We start from the raw sequence: 14,563 nt of genomic DNA, 5'->3' as shown, positions 1-14,563 counted from the left end.
AGTTCACGAACTTAATTGTCAGACCTGGTATACATATTTTGGCACTCCTGGTGTATCCGATATACTAGAGTGCTGGCACAGGACAAGGGCTACAGAGAGGAAAGGGGTGCAGTCAGTAGGACTGAAGGGCAAAGGGAAAAAATGAAAGTAAAAAGAAATAATTGACTACTTCTGCTTTCTATGCTAACATTAGAATTTCAACTAATCTTGCTCTTGAATCCATCTTCTTTGGCCACACTATACTTCATGAATTGAATAATCTCTCTCTCTCTCTCTCTCTCTCCATATATATATATATATATATATATATATATATATATATATATATATATGCATTTTTCTTTCTATAAACTTTTATTAAGTCTGTTCCAGGCACATTGCTAGCAGCAGAATACCCAAGGGTCCACAGAATATGTTGTCTGTCCTCCAGTCTAATGTATATCTAGTCTAATGTAAGAGGGAAATGTGAACAAACACAGAGTTAAGACCAAGTGGCTAAAGTATTTCTTATTCCAAACTCCACCTCCTCCTCTAATTATTTTATTAAATTACGTAGATGTGAGGAATTAATTATAGTTCCTATAAAACAAAATATCATAAAATATCTCTACTTATTTAAGTAATTTTTACAGTTTTCCTCATATACATCATATATATATATACACATATATGTATATATAAATACATATATGTATATATGTGTGTGTATATATATATATATACACACACACACAAGCATTTCAACATTTTGCTGCTAAAGTAAAGGATATTGTGTTTTTAATTTCAAATTCCAATTATTCATGGCAGTTATATTGCAAAGTAATTAATTTTGTATGTTAATACTATATATCCTGAAAATTTTCTGTAATTACTTATTAGTTCCAGGAGGATTTGTTTAGTCAATTTTGCATTTTTTCTACATAAACAATCATGTTATCTATAAACACAGCTAGTTTTATTTATTTCTTCCCAATCTATATGCCATTTGTTTTCTTTTCCTATCTTATTGCATTAATTAGTACTTTGTTGAGAGTTTTTATCATGAATAGGTGTTGGGTTCAATAAAATTATCTTTTTTATATTTATTGATACGATTACATAATTTTTTTTATTTAGTCTGTTAGTATGATAAATTACATTTTGTTTTGTTTTGTTTTGTTTTGTATCTTGAACCAACCTTGAAAACCAGGAATAAAGAGCAACTGATTGTGATATATAATTATTTTTATATGTAGTTGGATTTTATTTCATAAAAATTTTGAAGATTTTTGCATTATTCAGAGGGTATTGGTCTGTAGTGTTTCTTTCTTATAATGTCACTATCTGGTTTTGTTATTAGGGTAATGTTGACCTCAGAATGAGCTAGAAAATGTTCTTGCTTCCTTTTTCTGGGAGAGATTCTAGAAAACTGGAATCATTTATTCCTTAAATATTTGGTAGAATTCATCAATGAAATATTTGTGTGCTTTCTCTTTGGTAAGAGTATTAATTATTGATTAAATTTCTTTAATAGATATAATCCAATTAGAACATATATTTCTCTTGTGGAAAGGAGTTTATGTTGGCACACAAACTTTTGGTAGATTGTGTCTTTGCAGAAATTGGTCCATTTCATTTGTTATCGAATTTATGGGCATGGAGTTGTGGCATTCTTTTATTATTGTTTTAATGGACCTAAGATCAGTAATGATAAGCCCATTCTCTGATCTTAGTAATTTGTATTTTCTCTCTTTTTTCTTAGTTATCCTGGCTAGAAGTTTATCAGTTTTGTTATTTCTACAGAAACAGCTTTTTGTAGCACTGATTTTTTTCTATTGATTTGTTTTGAATGTCATTGATTTCTATTCTAATTTTTAAAATTTTCTTTACTCTGAAAGATTGTTTTAAATTGTTTTCTATTCTCTAGTTTCCTAAAGTAGAAGTGTGTTGTTTAATCTCCAAATATTTTCAGATTTTCAGCTACCTTTCTGTTATTGCTTTCAATTTAATTCAGTGGTCTCAGAAAACTCATTATTTCTATTATAAAACATTTTTGAACAGTGACTTATATGGTCTAGACTGTGGTACTTCTTAGTGAATATTTCATATGTTAAGAAGAATGTCTATTCTTCTGCTATTGAATGATATATTTAATAAATATTGCATCCAGTTGATCCATGGTGCTGTTCACCTCAAATATAACTTTACTGATTTTCTCCCTGGTGAATCTGTCAATTACTGATAGAAGTGTGTTGAAAACTCCAACTATAACACTGAATTTGTCCATTTCTCCTTGCAGTTTTATCAGTGTCAGGCTCACTTATTTTGACATTTGTCATTTGGTGCAAATATGTTAAAGATTGTTGTGCCTTCATGGACAATTAAACCCTGTATCAATATATAATGTTTCTCTTTGTTACTGATAATTTCCCCTTTATCTAAATTGTGCTTTGTTTCAAATTAATATAGCTACTCCAGTTTTCTTTCGATTGTTTAGTTAGTACAGTATATTTTTCTCTGTTTACCTTTAATTTATCTGTGTCTTTATATTTAAAGTCAGTTTCTTATAGAAAACATATAGTTGAGGTTTAACTTTTTTTCTAGCCATTTTGTCAGTCATTGTCTTTTTATTAGTGTATTTAGGCCATTTATATTTATAGTGCTATGGTTTGACTAATGTCTTTCATGTTTGGAACTTTTCGTTCCTTGAACTTGTTTTAGATTCTTTTTGAAAAATCTTCCCCTTCATTTTCTGTCTCCTCTGGGTTATTTATCTATTTATTTAATTAGTTTCAGGTGTACAAAATAATGTAATAGTTAGACATTTATACCCCTCACAAAGTGATAACCCCCCTCCCCCAATCTACTACCCTTCTAACATCGCATACAACCATTACATTTCTTCTGTCTCTATTCCTTATGTTGCACTCCACTTCTTGTGAATATATATATATATATATATATATATATATATATATATATATATTCTTCTTGTGAATATATATATATAAAATAGTTGACATTCATTATTATTCAGCTTTAGCTTCAGGTGTACAGCACAGTGATCAGGCATCTACACTGTCCCTGAAGTGGTCTTCCTAATGAGACAAGTGTCCATCGGATACCCTATACAATCTTTACATTATTGATTATATTCCCCACACTGTCTTTCATATCCCTGTGGCAATGTTGTGATTATCGATTGTGCTATCTAATCCCCTTACCTTCTCTCTTATTCCCAACCCCTACCAACTAGGAACCCTCAATTTTTCCTCTATATCTCTGAGACCATTTCTGATTAGTTTGTTCATTTATTCTATTTTTTAGATTACACATATAAGTGAGATCATATGGTATTTGTCTTTCTCTGTCTGACTTATTTCACTTCGCCTAATGTTCTCTAGGTCCATCCATGTCGTTGCAAATGGTAAGATTTCATTCTTCTTTATGGCCAAGTAATACTCCATTGTATAAATATACCACAGTTTCTTGATCCAGTCATCTACCGATGGGCATTTTGGTTGTTTCTGAGTCTTGGTGTTTGTGAATAGTGCTGCAATAAACACAGGGGTGCAAAAATTTTTTCGAATTAGTGTTTTGGATTTCTCCGGTTAGATACCTAGGAGTGGAATTGCTGGGTCATAAGATAATTCTGTTTCCAGTTTTTTGAGAAACCTCCATATTGATTTCCATAATGGCTGCACCAATCTGCAATCCCACCAGCAGTGCACGAGGGAGGGATCCCTTTTCTCCACATCCTCACAAGCACATGTTGTTTGTTGATTTATTGATGATAGCCATTTTGACTGGGGTAAGGTGCTATCTCATTGTGGTCTTTATTTGCATTTCTCTAATGATTAGTGAGATTGAGCATTTTTTCATGTGTCTGTTTGCCATCTGTATGTCCTCTTTAGAAAAATGTCTCTTCATGTCCTCTGCCTATTTTTTAATTGCGTTATTTGTTTTTCTGGAGTTGAGTGAGTTTTTTAAAAAATTTTGGATATTAACTCCTTATTGGATATATCATTGGCAAATATCTTCTCCCATTCAGTAGGATATCTTTTTGTTTTATTGATGGTTTCCTTTGCTGTGAAAAAACTTTTTAGTTCGATGTAATCCCACATGTTTATTTTTTCTCTTACTTCCCTTGACCGAGGTGATATATCAGTAAAAATCCTACTCCGGATAATGTCTGTAAATTTTCTTTCCATATTTTCTTCTAGGAGTTTTATGGTTTCAGATCTTACATTTAAGTCTTTAATCCATTTTGAATTTATTCTTGTATATGGTGAAGGCAGTGGTCAAGCTTCATTTTTTTGCATGTGTCTGTCCAAGTTTCCCAGCACCATTTATTGAATAGACTGTCTTTACCCCACCGTAAATTCTTGCTTGCATTGTCATAGACTAAATGACCATATAGGCATGGATTTATTTCTGGGCTCTCTAATCTGTTCCATTGATCTATGTGTCTGTTTTTATGCCAGTACCACGTTGTTTTGATTACTGTAGCCTTGTAGTATAATTCAATGTCAGGTATATTTATACCTCCCACTTTGTTCATATTTCTCAAGATTGCCGAGGTTATCTGGGGTCTTTTATAGTTCCATATAAATTGTAGGGTTGTATGTTCTATTTCTGTGAAAAGTGTCCCTGACAGTTTTATAGGAATTGCGTTGAATCTGTATATTGCCTTAGGCAGTATGGACATTTTAACAATGTTAATTCTTCCTATCCATAAGCATGGTATGTGTCTTCATCTATTTGTATCTTCTTTAATTTCTCTCTTCAGTGTCTTATAGTTTTCTGAGTACAGATCTTTGACTTCTTTGGTTAAATTTATTCCCAGGTATTTTATAGTCTTTGAAGCAATTATAAATGGGACTGTTTTCTTAATTTCTCCTTCTGATATTTAAATATTGGTATATACAAATACAACTGATTTCTAAATATTAACTTTGTATCCTGCTACTTTACTAAACTCATTTATCAGTTCTAATAGTTTTTTGGTGGAGTCTGTAGGGTTCTCTGTATATAGTATCATGTAATCTGCATATAATGACAATTTTACTTCCTCCTTACTGATTTGGATGCCTTTTATTTCTTTTTCTTGTTGGATTGCTATGGCTAGAACTTCCAGAACTATGTTGAATAGGAGTGGAGAAAGTGGGCAACCTTGCCTTGTTTCTGATCTTAAGGGGAATGGTTTTAGCTTTTCCCCATTGAGTATGATGTTAGCTGTGGGTTTATCATGTATGGCCTCTATTATGTGGAGATATGGTCCCTCTATTCCCACTTTCTTAAGAGTTTTTATAATAAATGGTTGCTGGATTTTGTCAAAAGTTTTTTCTGCATCTATTGATATAACCATATATTTTCATTTTTCATTTTGTTATTGTGGTGTATCACATTAATTGATTTGCAGATGTTGAACCATTCTTGCATACCAGGAATGAATCCCACTTGATCATGGTGTATGATCTTTTTAATGTATGGCTGAATTCTGTTTGCTAATCTTTTATAGAGGATTTTTGTATCTATGCTAATTAGGGATATCGGCCTGTAGTTTTCTTTCTTCGTAATGTCTTTGTCTGATTTTGGGATCACGGTGATAGTGGTCTGGTAAAAAGTGTTTGGGAACCTTCCCTCCTTCTGGATTTTTGGAATAGTTTGAGGAGAATAAGTAATAATTCTTTTTTGAATGTTTTGTAAAATTCATCTGTAAAGCCATCTGGTCCAGGGCTTTTGTTTGTTGGGAGCTTGTTGATTACTGATTCAATTTCCCTGGTGGTAATCAGTCTATTCAGATTTTCCGTTTCTTCTTGAGTTAGCCATGGAAGGTTGTATGCCTCTAGAAAATTGCCCATTTCTTCCAGATTGTCAATATGCTCACATATAGTTGCTCATAGTAATTTCTTAAAATCTTTTGTATTTCTGTGGTGTCTGTTGTCACTTCTCCTCATTCATTTCTGATTTTATTAATGTGGGTCCTCTCTCTCTCTATTTTGGACTCTGGCTAAAGGTTTGTTGATTTCGGTTATCTTCTGTAAAAACCAGCTCTTGGATTCGTTGATCTTTTGCATTTCTTTTTTTTTTTTTTTTTTTTGTCTCTATTTCATTTATTTCTGTTCTGACCTTTATTATTTCCTTCTTTGTACTCCTTTTGAGCTTATTTTGCTGTTCTTTTTCCAGATCCCTTAAGTGTAAAGATAAACTGTTGATTAGTGATTTTTCTTGTTTTTTTTAGGTAGGCCTGCAATGCTATGCATTTCCCTCCTAGGACTTCTTTCACTGCATCCCATAGATTTTTGTTTGTTTTGTTTTAATTTTCATTAGTCTTGAGATATTTTTTTATTTCTTCCTTGATCTCATTGTTTTTAGTAACATGTTATTCAGTCTCCATGTATTTGTGTGTCTTCCAGTAATTGATTTCTAATTTCATAACACTGTGGTCAGAGAAAGCAATTGGTGTGATTTCAATTTTCTTAAATTTATCAAGACTTGTTTTGTGGCCTAACATGTGGTCTGTCTTGGAAAATGTTCCATGTGCGCTTGAGAAGAACGTGTATTCTGAAGCATTGGGGTGTAATGCTCTGAAAGTATAAATTAAATCTAACTGGTCCAATGTGTCATTTAAAGCTGTTGTTTCCATATTGATTTTCTGTCTGGAAGACCTGCCCCTTGTTGTCAGAGGTGTGTTGAAGTCCTCTACTACGATAGTGTTACTGTTGAACTCTGTCTTTATGTCAGTCAATATCTGTTTTATATATTCAGGTACTCCTATGATGCGTGCATAGATGTTTCCTAGGGTTATGTCCTCTTGTCGGATCAATCCCTTTATTATTATGTAGTTCCCATCTTTGTCTTTTAATATAGTCTTCATTTTAAAATTTATTTTGTCAGATGTAAGTATTGCAACTCTAGCTTTCTTTTTTCTCATTTTCATTTGCATGAAATATTTTACTCCAACCCTTCACTTTCAGCCTGCATGTGTCTTTTGATCTGAGGTGAGTCTCTTGTATACAGCATATGCAAGGGTCTTGCTTTCTTATCCGCTTAGCCACCCTGTCTTTTGATTGGAGCATTTAATCCATTACATTTACAGTGATTATTGATAGGTACATAGTTATTGCCATTTTGTTGTTTGTATTTCTGGTCTTCATCAGTTAGATTGTTTTCATCTTTCTTCTGTTTACAGAAGCCCTTTAACATTTGCTGCATTGCTGGCTTGGTGGTAATGGATTCCTTTAGCTTATTCTTTTCTGGGAAGCTCTTTGTCATTCCTTTAATTTTAAATGATAGCCTTGCTGGATAAAGCAATCTCCGTTGTAGGCCTTTGTTTTTTCTCACTTTGAATACCTCCTGCCACTCACTTGTTATCTGCAAAGTTTCTGTAGAAAAGTCATTTGATAGTCTTATAGGAGTTCCCTTGTATGAAACCCGCTGTCTTTCTCTTGCTGCTTTTAGGATTCTCTCTTTGTCTTTAACCTTTGCCATTTTAACTATAATATGTCTTGGTGTGGACCTGTTTGAGTTTATCCTGGTTGGAACTCTCTGCATTTCCTGGGCTTGTATGTCGGTTTCTTTCTCCAGGTTAGGGAATTTTTCAGTCATTATTGCTTCGAATATGTTCTCGATCCCTTGCTCCCTCTCTTCACCTTCTGGTATTCCTATGACTCGCATGTTGTTGCAGTTGATGTTATCCCAGAGGTCTCTTAAACCATTTTCATTTTTTTTTAATTCTTTTTTCTTTTTGTTCTGCTGGGTGATCTCTGCTAACTTGTCTTCTAAGTCGCTGATTCGATCCTCTGCTTCATCTAACCTGCTGGTAATCCCTTCAAGTGTGTTCTTTATTTCAGTAATTGTGTTCTTTATTTCTAGCTGGTTGTTCATTATGATTTCTCTATCCTTCTTCATGTCGTCTGTAAGCTCCTTAAACATTCTTATCATCAGTGTTCTGAACTCTGTCTCTGATACGTTGGTTACCTCTATCTCATTTTGTTCCAATTCTGAAGGTTTCTTCTGTTCTTTTATTTGGGATGTGTTTCTTTGTTTCTCTGTCCTGGCTGACTCTCTGTGTTTGCTTCGATGTATTAAGTAGATCTGCTAGGATCTTAGTTTTTGCTGGGTTATCTTATGTAGTATGTGTCCTTTATATTTGACTTGCACCACTTCCATATTCTCCTGTGCATGTGCTCCAAAGGTGACCCCTGTGTTGTGTATATTCTCCTGTTAAAGTTGAGCTCCAATTGCTTTTGGCTTGTCAGTAGGTGGGATTGACTCCCAGGCTGTCTAGTTGTGAGAATTGGCTATGCCCACAGTGGATGAGCTACTGCATGAGGTTGACTGTCCAGATGAGACTTGGCTCCTATGGGCTCTTGTGCCTGTGGAGAATTCCCTCTGGGTGTGTCACTTGTAGGTCAAACCTGGTAATACTCTGGTTTGGTCTCGAGTTGGCCTCTAGGTGTGTTGTAGGACCCTGGAGTAGGGCAATTTCAGAACAAAACAAATCAACAAATACAACAAAAACAGCAAAAACACCCAAATTCTCTCACATGTAAAAATAACTGATAACCCACAATGAACACAGGCAAAAGTATCAAAAATGCACACACACACACACACACACACACAGACAAAAAAAGTTAATACAGAAAAATGGAAAGAGGGAGGGCAGGGAACAGAAAAAAGAAAAGAAGACAGAGAGAAAGGGGAAAATGCATATATGTATACATACATATATGTATATATATTATATATATTTGTGGGGAGCCATGGTTACAGGAAACTCTGAGCTTTATAGAATGGCTCGGTTTATGCTACCTGTTTCCTCCCCCTGAGGCAATTGTCTCTGCCTGCACCTGGGGGGAGCTTGAGCTTGTAAGCTGCTGAGGAATTTGGTGGGAGCGGCCAGTTCCCGGACACAGAAGGCTGATGCCTATCAGGGCAATTGATAAGATAATTACTTGTGAGAGTTTCGGTGAATGTTGTATCCTCTATGTGAAAGTTAAAGAATTTACATTTGTTATGTTAATACATACTTGCACGTGCTCAAACTGCTTATATGGGTGCAGTAAAATAAACTTAGTGTCTTCAGGATCACTGAAGTCCGCGATCGCCATCATATGTGAGAGTGTCTTTTATTCATTCCCACTCCCCCATTCGGGAACCTATCGACTTGTGGCGGCTGGCCCGTCACATATATTATATGCTAATGTATATGTATACATATAATATGCTAAAAATGATAGTAATACAACAACAAAAAAACGGAAAGAAAAAAAAGCAGCACCACTCTTGCCTTAAGCCGACCAAACAATCTCCAGGTTGTCCTCTGTTGTACAGAGTCCTCTACGTCTTGTGGAGGCAGATCTGGCCATCTGGCGTTCAGAGTGACCCTGGCACTGCAGTTCTAGATGAGTGAGGCTATGAGGTTTGGTTGGTAGTTTCTACAAAGTCAGTGCAGTTTCTGCTCTGGCCTGCACATATGTGTGCTGACAGCGCCACAACCAGCCACTGGGACGTGGCTTTTTCCCTGTGCACAGGTCTCCTGAGTCTTTGTGCACTTTCTCCATTGGGGGGTGCGGAGGGCTCTAGATTTCTGACTTGCTGAAAACCCAGAGCTGCCTCTGCCCCCTGCTGTTAACGCCTGTGTGTGTCTCTGCAGTTGTAATTTTCCTGACACAACAGCAGCCCAGAAAATGTGGGGGCTGGGAAGGGAGGTGTCTGCTGTCTCCCAGCCCAGCAGTGTCACACTCTTCCCAGCCTCATCCCTAGGTCACAGTTGCAAAGCTGCTTTTTCCAGGTCCTGAGCACTACAGCTCCTCTGTCATCTGCCATATTTTTCAGTTCAGGGACCAGCTTGAGACTATGGAAGGGCAGGGGTAGGATTGCTGTGGGAGAGTGGGGGAAGGGCCGAAGTATGACTTTTGCTTTTTTGTTTGACCCAGGGCCCCCCTGGAGATCTCAGATGAGGTTACTGCCTCAAACATGTGATAAGCTGCTCTCGCTGCAGGAGAGATCAGCTGTAGGACGCAGAGAAAGAGCTCACCTCCTGGCTCTTGTGATTTCTGTTCTGTGTCCTGGTTCCACCCCCCACCCCCATGTCTCCATAGCCGCAGATGCGGGTCGTGTCTCCACACTGCTCCCTTCCCTCTTCCCCTGCTCTCCTGGTTTGCCCACCGTCAATTAGTCCTCCTACAAGCCTCTTAGTTGTTCTGTGTGATGAGCAAAGAGTCCTTTGATGGGTTATAGATGTTCAATTTATGGTAAGTTCTGGAGGAGAACTCAAGAAGACCACATCACTGCTGCCATTCCTATAGTCTCCATTCTTTGATTCAGCTGAGCTGGTGGTAGAATCTAGTGGAATCTAGGTGAGAGTTGTGCTGAATGGAGTGTTAAACCATTGGGTTAATTCCTCCTCCGTGCTCCGACACACTTCAGGGAAATGTTCCATTCTCACCAAAAATGGTGACCCAACCATTATTCTTCTCAGAGCTCTGAACTCTGAGAAGAATGGGATGAGGGGCTGTTGGCAGCTAATGTCACTTTACAGATACACATCTTTAGACAGTGTTGGAATCATGGGGAAGAGACACTCTATTTCCGTTGGCTGACAGGATATGACATCATCCTGTGGCAGTTGGTGGCCATCTTGCTTTCATAAAGGGACAATCCACCTGAGAATCATACCAGCACAGAGGGAAGGAGGGAAAGCCAACAGGTCAGGGGAGATGATTCCTGTTGACATCATCAAACAACCAGAAAGGAGAATCTCTCACAGAAGTCCCTGTGGACTTCCTGTAATACCTCATTGACCAAAACTGGGTCATGAGTCTTTGCCTCATCCAATCACTAGCAGGGGGTTGGGGGAGGGGAGTGGTTGCCATAACTGACTTGGACCAACTGTGATTCCTTCCAATGGAGCATCCACAGTCTGAAGAAGGCAGCATGTGTGCTATGTGAGCAAGCAACACCATCCTGCCACAAAGGAGAAATGGACAAGGGAGCTGAGGGTTCAACGCCAAGGGAACAGAAGACCAAGAGGGTACAACATGCAAAGGTGCAGAGTTGTGCCAATTAAGTCCAAGTATTACATCACTACATGCTCCTCAAACTGGAGGATGCAAAATAAGAGTACCCAATACATCTTTCTGAAGCAAGACATTTATTGAAAGGTTTGGAAAACCAAATAATTTAATAAGAACCATCCCCTTCCCACAGAGGAGGGGAGGGAAGAAGTGCCCAAGGAAAAACAGTCTAGTCTCTGAAGTTTCACCCAACTGGGCGCCGAAGAGGTGGATCTGCAGCAAAGGTGGTCCTTCCTCTTGTCTGCTAGGGAGCTCCAGGATGTCCACCAAGGAGGTGCTTCTGAAGGCCCCAGTGATGCTGGATGCCACTGCGGTGCCAGATACCCTGGAAGTGAATCCCATGCAGAGAACGCGACGGCACTGTGCACACCTCCATGTCCGCTGGACCAAGTCCTCTTGCCCACAGCTCCTTGAACACACCATGTGTATGTTTTGTACTGCTGCCACCTGCAGTTTTCATCCAGCCTCTGGCTGATCTCCCCCACCATGTGGTTGGGCTCCCTGGACTTCAGCTTCGTCCAATTCAGCCTTTAAAATGTAGGGAGCCGGGCTTGACCTCCCCGGAGTCTTGTTCTAGCCCTGCCTTTGCCGTCAAAATCTAAACGGGCTTTACCTGACTGTGTTTGCAGTACCCCTTCTTAGGCAGCAGACAGAAGAGCTTTCTTAAAACGTTTAAGCACCTCCTAGCCACACGCCACTGGCCCTGCTTGATTTCTTGCGGGTTTCCACTGCTGCTGGTGGTGCTGTGGCTGGAGAGAGAGGCCCAGGGTGACACTGGGGGGCTGGGCTAAGGATGGTGGTGCTGGAACCAGGGCTGAGCTCAGGAGTGGCGGTCCTGGAGTCCCGACTGGTTGCAGGAGTGGTGGTCATGGAGCCTGGTCTGTACGCAAGAGTGGTGGTCCTGGAGCCCCGCTGGGCTTAGGAGTGGAGGGCTCGGATGTGGAGGTCCTGGATCCCTGGCAGTGCCTGGGAGTGAAGGGCTTGGAAGTGGAGGTCCTGGAGCCCCAGCAGTGCTTGGGAGTGGAGAGCTCAGGAGTGGTGTTCCTGGGCCCCCAGCTGGGCTCAGGAGTGGCGGTCTTGGATCCCGTGCAGTATGGGGGGGTGGGGGTGCTGGACTCAAAAATGGTGGGGCTGTACTCCAGGGTGGCTGCAGGACTGGCAGACTCATGGGCCTTCTGCCCTGGCTCATGGTCCATAGGCTGCTGCGCTGCCTGCTGGGAACCGGACCACTCGGACTGAACCTCCGAGGCTGGGGAGGGACTGCGACTCTGGAACTCAGGAGAATGGAAAGGCTTTACTTTGATGGTGCGATATGGGAATTTTGGTTTTTGTGAGTGTAAGATGCGGTACCTGGCCATGATGTTATTGTATGTTTTGTCTGACTATGTGTCCTGGATGTCTTCCCAATGAAAGCCCAGATTAACCCTCTCTTCTATTACACAGGGGTCTGTGACATCTCTGGGTGGCTCAACGTAAGGCTTCAGTTCTTACCCTTGGCCCATGTTTAGCCAAGCATCTGGCATTATGTCCTTCAGATTTTCTCTCTGCTCAGCGTTGAGGGTTAGCAGTTTTTTGAGGATGTTTTCCACGTCAATGGATAGATAGGGAGGCACTGCATACTGCCTATTGCCTAACTTCTACACCAGCTCTTTCCAGCTCATTGCCTTGAAAGGAACGGTGTTTGCAAGCATCTTGTACAGCAGCACTCCCAGGCTCCAGATGTCCGCAGCACAATCATCATATATTTCACCCAGGAACAGTTCTGGGGCTACATACGCAGGACTGCCACAAAACGTGCTGAGTTGATGGACATTGAAGGATGCGCTAAGTCCAAAGTCTGCAAGCTTAGCGTTCATCTGAGTGTCTAATAGCACGTTTTGTGGCTTCAGGTCCCTGTGAGCAATGCCCTTCTCGTGGCAGTAGTGCAATGCTGACACCAGCTGCCGGAAGACACCACGGGCCTTGTCCTCCGACATGCGGCTGTGGTCACGAAGGTAGTGGTGCATGTTCTCTCCAGGCACGAGCTCCATGACTAGGAAGAAGGATTCCGCAGTGCTGATCACATGGAATAGTTGGAGGATGTTAGGATGGTGCAAGTCCTCCATGCACCGGACTTCGTGCAGGAGAGATCTGCGTGTTCTGTAGGAGACCCATTGCTCGATGGGTCTACCATCGTCTTCGTGAGAATGTGCTTGCGCAACATTACCTACGCAAAGGTGCCCTCTCCAATGGTTTCCTGGAGGTCGTAATGGGCACTGTGGGGTTCCTGGTCAACACAGATGTTTGTAAAGTCATGTGACATGGTGACCCGCTAACTACGCTCACTGATAATACTAACTATGCTCTCCAACTGTGCTAACAAACAATAACTATACTAACTACACTGTATCGACAATATTGTTAACTACGCTAATAATAATAACTATGCTAACTACACTAAATATACTATCAACAATATTACTAACTATACCAATAATTATAACTGTACCAACTACGCTGACTAAATATACTAACTGTATCAACAATATTACTGTGCTAATAAACAATAATAACTATACTAACTAGTCTGACTATGTATACTAACTATAATATTACTAACTGTGCTAATAAAAAATAACTATGCTAAGTGCACTAACTAAATATACTAATTGTATCAACAATATTACTGTGCTAATAAACAATAATAACTATACTAACTACGCTGACTATATATACTAAGGGAAAAAGAAGGAGAAAACAAGCTAAAAGGTCCAAGTCCAACAGGTCCCTACAAATCAGCTTCCTGGGCTGTAACGGAGAGAAAGCTCAGCCCAGCCAGGGCCTTAATAGCAGTTTGGGGTAATTCCCTCACACTGGTGCTTTATGATCCCAGAGCCAGAAATTGACCATATATGGCTAAGGGTAAACTACATTGGTTTTCTCAGTTTTGGGTTTCAAGACCCCTTTACTCTGAATAAAAGGGGGGGACCCCCAAAGAAATTTTTGTTTACGTGGGATATTAAAGACTGATATTTACTTTATTTATGCCATTTATTTATGATATTTATGCCATTTTAACTATAATGTGTCTTGGTGTGGACCTGTTTGGGTTCATCTTGGTTGGAACTCTCTGCACTTACTGGGTTTGTATGTTGGTTTCCTTCACCAGGTTAGGGAAGTTTTTGGTCATTATTACTTCAAATTTGTTCAGGATCCCTTGCTCCTCCTCTTCACCTTCTGGTATTCCTTTGATGTGTATGTTGTTTCCTTGATGTTATCCCAGAGGTCTCTTAAACCATTTTCATTGTTTTTAATTATTTTATTGTTGTTGTTGTTCTGCTTGGGTGATCTCTGCTAACTTGTCTTCTAAATCGCTGATTCAATCCTCTGCCTCATTTAACCTGCTGGTAATTCCTTCAAGTGTGTTCTTTATTTCATTTATTGTATTCTTTAGTTCTAACTCGTTGTTCTTTATGATTTCTATGTCCTTCTTTGTGTCATCACTAAGCTCCTTAGAC

At 39.3% G+C, this 14,563-nt stretch overlaps 1 pseudogene; it reads right to left on the bottom strand.

Annotated features, from left to right (window-relative positions):
- Positions 1-12,360: 12,360 nt before the first annotated feature.
- On the bottom strand, positions 12,361-13,368 carry LOC148758894 (serine/threonine-protein kinase MARK2 pseudogene; annotated as a pseudogene).
- Positions 13,369-14,563: the final 1,195 nt, after the last annotated feature.

This window comes from Rhinolophus sinicus, chromosome 2 (assembly GCF_057876585.1).
Source record: "Rhinolophus sinicus isolate RSI-liver-muscle chromosome 2, RSI-T2T, whole genome shotgun sequence".
Lineage (NCBI taxonomy): Eukaryota > Metazoa > Chordata > Mammalia > Chiroptera > Rhinolophidae > Rhinolophus > Rhinolophus sinicus.
The sequence above is the reverse complement of the archived record's forward strand: the minus strand, read 5'-3'. Positions and strand labels throughout refer to the sequence as shown.